Here is a 6,188-nt window from a genome sequence, read left to right on the forward strand (position 1 = left end):
GAGCGTATTTCGCGCAGGTCCTTTATTCATAAAATTAAGCATCATTTTTAGGTTCTAACAATAAAACTGAATTCTTCAAAGCAAATTAAACTATATTCAATGAAAAAACCGCGATTAAATTCCATTTAAGTAGAATTTAGCTAGGGACTATATTTTGTGGTGGAAGGTTTTTTAGACGAAAATGGTAAGTTTTTTCTATTTGAACTATAACAGTACTGTTAATTTTGGATGCCTATTTTTCCATGCTGGTTGCACACAAAGCTGTTTTTTGCAGTGAAATATGTTATGCTGGTTCTGAAATATCTATTAGATTATTTCTTATGAATTTTATCAGTAAAGTGTGACAAATATAGTAAATATATTCTGAAAATCCGGGAAAAAATTGAGCCAATTTTAACTTAAAATTCACACTTTTTTAGTAATATCGGAAAACATACATCATATACCCCCACTTTTGATGTCCTTTTCTAAATATTCAAGATAACTTTGACCTATTTGCTTAAAATCAGAAAAAGTTTAAGACTTTAAAATAATTTTTTTGCTTATTATATTTTCAATGCCGGAAAAATAACATTTTATTAGTGCAGAAAGGTCAAATAATTGATTATGCGAAGCAATTTGAAACTTTTTCTTAGTCACAATTTTTAAGTGTCTTTTTTTAAACAGACTTAGAGTTCATTTTGTTTCATGCTTTAATTAGATAAAAATATTGGAGGGAAAAAGTCGAAGATGTTATTTTTAATTAAGACACAAATTTCAGTGCAGAAAGGTCATATTAAATGTACTGTAGCGCTAAAAGAAACATATTGACCCCCATTTTTTGATTTGAATTTTAATTAAGCTACGTATGTAGAAACTAAAAATATACTTGACAAAAAAAGTTTAAGACTTTAAATATCAGGATCGAACGTCGTTAAGTACTTTCACTTTATTTTTTTTTTGGTACATAATCAGCTGACAAGATAAGCAGTCTCAGTGATATGGGCTTCAGTATGGAGGATTGTAAGAAAGCTCTAGATCTGAAGAAGAGGAATTTAATGGAGGCGGCAGTCTGGCTGACTGAGAACGCAGTACCGGAGGAGAGGGGCCGGTCACAAGAGGGGGGACTTCATATCACGGGGATGGAGGTTAGTGTCAGGGGTGGATCATGGTTCTTTTAATAAAAATGCTAAAGTTACTAATCTCTGGTTTGTTTCTTGTGAAAAGCCAAGTACACATGGTTAAAACTAAATGCTGTGAAGAAATGGACTAGATATGGCTGTTTTCATTTATTGTGTGTTGATGGTAAATCTGCTCACATTTTCTGAAGTATTATCTAGGAGTACAATAACTGTCATGTACTAGCACTAGGTCTATAGAAACCTGAATTCCCACATTCTTGAAGTGGCAAAACACATGTAGAAGCTTTCATTTGGAGAAAAAGATTTAAATTGAAATTTGTACAACAAGTGCAATATTTAGAAAAGTCAAGTTTATATACCAGCATCCCCATTAAATGAAATTTCACAGTTAATCCATGATCAATGTGAGGATCCTGTTATTTTTCTTCCCATTTCAGATAAAGTCATCTTCTGTGTGCGTTTGATTGATAGATGATTGTGGGGACTCCGATGTGCCACTGGCAGAAATCTCCCAGCAGTTTCTCCCAAGACAAGAGGAGAGCGGATCTTTTATTTTGATGGGTGACTACTACAACAGGAAACTGTCGGGATGGGAGCCGTTTTTGGAACAGTGGAAGTAAGTGTGTAATCAATTAGCTGTGGTTAATCTCGATACTTAAATTAATGTCAGCTAGTGTAATTTTAAAAGCAAAACATTCCCAAATGGTTGGGTTGGCTATTTTGTCTTCTAGGCATAGACTAGAAGAAAACATGATTGTAAAATGTTTGTCCTCAAACTGTTTTTTCAAATAATTTTAACCATTAAGTGCTTTTACACTTTTATTGTGCAGTCTTGCTTTGTTTATATTCAACTTTAGTTATTAATTTCTTTCTTTATTAGGTCACCTGAGTAAACTCAGGTGATCTATTGCTATCCGTTTTCATCTGTCGTCGTGCGGTGTGCGTCGCCGTGTGTTAATATTTGAACATTTTCAGCTTCTTCTCTGCAACCGCTCAACCAATTTAAACCAATTTTTGCATAAAACATCTATTGGTGAAGGGGAACAAAAATTGTGAATTTCATGGTCCCCCTGGGACCTGAGGGGTTGGGCCAAAACCACTAAAATTAGTGCAATCTTTAAAAATCTTTTTTACTCCAAAACATCAAGCAATCCAACTCTTGGCATGATTGTAATGAGCATTGAGTCCTTTACCAAAATTGTGAAATTCACGGCCCCAGGGTCAGGGGTTCTAGTACTAGGGTGGGGCTATATAGATTATATAAGTGAAAATGCATTATTTCTTTGAAAATCTTCTTCTCTGCTCCTGGGTATTAAAAAAACCAAATAAGTACATAGTTATGATAAGCAATAGTGCCTCTTCCAAACTTGTGAATTTTATGGCCCCAGGGTCAGGGGTTGTGGTATTAGGGCGGGGCTCTATTGATTATATAGTGAAAATGCATTATTTCTTTGGAAATCTTCTTCTCTGCTTCTGGGTATTAAATAGACTACTGTGGAATCATTTTTATTCGTGGGGTCAATGTTCGTGGGTAGCCAAAAATTTCCTGGTTCGTGGGGACGTAATTTCGTTGGTAACAAGTTCTATTTCATTTTTTTTCTCCAAAGTAAAAACAAAGAAGGGTAACTCTGTTAATGTTGGTTATTTATGTTACAAAAACGTACCCGCGGCTTCCACCGACAAATTACAGCCGTGATGTCACAGTAAATTATGATAATTAAGAACACCAGTGGTACACGGAACATGTTTTTAAATCTCTAAACCAATTCATGCTAATTGGCTAATTAACACCCACCCCAAAATCGCACTGAAACTTGACCTCATCAATTGAAGGGGCATTTGAGCGTGTTGGACTATAATGTAAACACTACTTATCATAAATTTAACATATATATTTATCATTTTATTACTTATTGTATATAGTTAACGATGTCTTTGATACTAAATACTAAATACTTTTTTTTTTTTTTATTTTGGTTTTGTGTCAATAACCACATACATGTACAGATTCACGGTCTTCTTTGAGCGCGATCACACGGACACAAGGGTTACGGTTATTTTACGATATCAGTTTTAACAAAGAATAAAAACATGTTTGTATATACGTTCGTGGGGATGTAAATTTGTGGGTCAGGGTTACCCACGAAAGCCACGAACATTGGTCCCCCACGAACAATGATGATTCCACAGTAACTTAGTTCATAGTTATGATGACCAAGAGTGCCTTTACCAAGATTGTGAATTTTTTTGGTTCTTCAAAAATCATCTTCTCTGCTTCTGGGTATTAAATAAATGAACTAGGTACATAGTTATTATGAGCAAGAGTGCCTCTTCCAAAATTTTGAATTTTATGGCCCCAGGGTCAGGGGATCTGGTGTTAGGGTAGGGCTTTATTGATTATATAATGAAAATGCATTTTATTCTTTGAAAATCTTCTTCTCTGCTTCTGGGTATTAAATGAGCAAACTAAGTACATAGTTATGATAAGCAAGAGTGCCTCTTCCAAATTTGTGAATTCTATGGCCCCAGAGTCAGGGGTTCTGTTGTTAGGGCGGGGCTCTGATTATATAGTGAAATTACATAAATTCTTTGAAAATCTTTTCCTTTGCTCCTGGGTTTTATGCCAATGATCCAAGTATATACATGTATATTTATGATGAAGAAAGGTACATCTAGCAAATGGTTATTTTTTATGCCCTCTGGGTCGGGAGTGGGGGGGGGGGGTACATAGTGCAAAATTTTGAAATACCAGGTATGTGGCCCCAGGGCCAGTGGTTCCTTTGGAATGAGGTGCAAAACTGGTTATATAGTGGAAGTGCATTTTCTCTTTGTTACTCTGATGTACCTCTGGGTATTAAGTAAATAGAGTAAGCATGCTAAGTTTATAATTATGATAAGCAATGGTGCCTCTTTCAAAATTGTGAATTTCATGGCCTCTGGTTTAAAACATGAACCAAAGTTAATTGTTTGAAAGTTGTTACACAATACTCAGGTGACCTATAAGGCCTGTGGGCCTCTTGTTAATTACAGATGTCGATGTGAATGGAAACAGTAGTATCAAAATATGGAGAAGAAAACAGCCATTCAAATCAATAGTAAAAATTCTTAACAATTTCATTTCTGATGAAACATACATACAATGTTAGTCAGTAGTGTCATTTTTTTCTTTTGAATGTAGATAATATAAGTACATATTTACATGATACCATATAAGCAGAAGTTTTGACAAGGATTTAATTTTGGCATTATTAGCGAGAGTGCTGACATTGCTAAATTGAAGTTTTCGTTAAAAAATAATTGTTTTATTTGCAATCATTTCTTTAGTGAGCCTATCAAATTCACCAAAATTACTTCTCTTTATAAATTGAAAATTACTAATTTTTAAGGAAAAATTGCAAGATTTGCATTTTGCTAAAATTTCCACTTGATGGTATATTAACAATGCACAAGAACATACTCATGTAGTCTAAAAGTTCTTGCCCTGTCTCTGATGTACAGCAAAATGACACAAGATCAATGAAGTAAAATGTATATTTGTGGCATTTACGCCGGTATATAAACTCAGTTGACTTTTTCAAAAATGCAAATTATTCTATTTTTAAGAAAATTTTGACCCTCATATGATACAGTTCTGATTATTTTGCTTTTAATTTGTTTTTTCAGTTCAAGAGGTGTTGAATCTGAACATCACCAGTACACTGCAGGAGCTTTACAACCAGACTAAAGTTTACCATCTGTACACATTAACATTTATTGACATAAACACAAGACTAATATAAACAAATTGTGTAAGTTTACCATCAGTACTGATAAATCTTTTTTAGCCAAATATTTCTTATATGCTTTTTCTTTTGGAAACCTTTAGGCTATAATATATTATAAGAATTCAGAAAAAATTTAGATATGAATGGAAATAACCAGACTCTACTGTTAGCTCTACACCAATCAGGAAGAACAGTATATAATTATGAAGCCGTAACTTTTTGGCAACTTTTCTTTTATGGATTTTTCTTGATGGCCTAATGCATTGCTCTTTTCAGCCCAGCAAATTCCCAGAACCAGCCCCACCAGGCTAGCCGTACTGCTGTGAGCTGTCAGAGGAGGAGAGTTCCGTTTGTTCCCTTTATGTTGTCCAATGAAACGGGTTGTACTCTCTGGTTCACCACAGTCACCACCACTCCAAGGTACACAGCACTGACCAATCAGAATTATTGTTTCTCTTGCAATTTGGGGAGAACTCAGATCAAATAAAATTGAAATATTCCTAAAGCCTCAGAAACAATTGAAATCTTAATTAAATTCAAAAACAAAGAAAACAAAATGATCTATTTATGATGTATCAAGCTTGACGTTTTCTTCCTATAATGAGAGGAAAGGTTGTTTTCATATTCAGAATTTGAGATTGAATACTGTTCGTTATCTCCATATCCTTCTTCATTAGGATTAGTAAATAAATGTATAACACAACTAAGTCTTCTGAATTGCTATTCCCTGCTCTGACTTTTTCAAGATGATAGTTAATTTTCAGGTCAGGCAGAAGGAAAGGTGATAAGGATAACCACTACATAAAGGCTTCAGAGTGGAAAAAAGTGGAATCAGGGGAAAAAATGCCATTCTTCTTCCACAACAAGGAGAAAAATCGCCATGAGGTGAATGCTTTAGCATCTTCACTTTCTTATGAGTATATAGCTGTATAGCCTTCATAACCAAACCTTCTCTTAAGATAAAGCATTTTTAAAAAATCTGAATTATGACTTATCTGTTTAGAAAACCCATGAGTTGAGCATCAATCAGCTGGTTGTGAAGGTGGATGGGTGGATGAAGCTGTCCAATGTGTCGGTGGATCGTGTGGGGGTGTACTTCAGAACCTGATGTCTCGCAGGCCAAAGGATTAGCTGGGGTATATATAAACTTTTGACGTGTCAATTTTAAATCAAGGTCACCTTATTTTAACAAGTTCAAGGTCACATACATTTACAAAAATTAAATGGACAATTTCAAAATTGCAGTGGTAGTATCATTTTTTTAAGCTCTACTTTTTTTCTAAAAGCTGATTTGTTCTTATTT

At 34.4% G+C, this 6,188-nt stretch overlaps 1 long non-coding RNA gene across 1 annotated transcript in view; it reads left to right on the forward strand.

The window, feature by feature from the left end:
- Positions 1-5,167: 5,167 nt before the first annotated feature.
- The window catches only part of LOC134249425 (uncharacterized), a 72,176-nt gene continuing 71,155 nt past the window's right edge, over positions 5,168-6,188 (forward strand). Inside the window, exon 1 of the long non-coding RNA XR_009988278.1 lies at positions 5,168-5,305. This is a non-coding gene — a long non-coding RNA (uncharacterized LOC134249425). The remainder of the gene's footprint in view (positions 5,306-6,188) is intronic.

This window comes from Saccostrea cucullata, unplaced genomic scaffold, assembly GCF_032062105.1.
Source record: "Saccostrea cucullata isolate Sc308-1 unplaced genomic scaffold, CSIRO_AGI_Scuc_v1 ctg5390, whole genome shotgun sequence".
In the NCBI taxonomy this organism is placed as follows: Eukaryota; Metazoa; Mollusca; class Bivalvia; order Ostreida; family Ostreidae; genus Saccostrea; species Saccostrea cuccullata.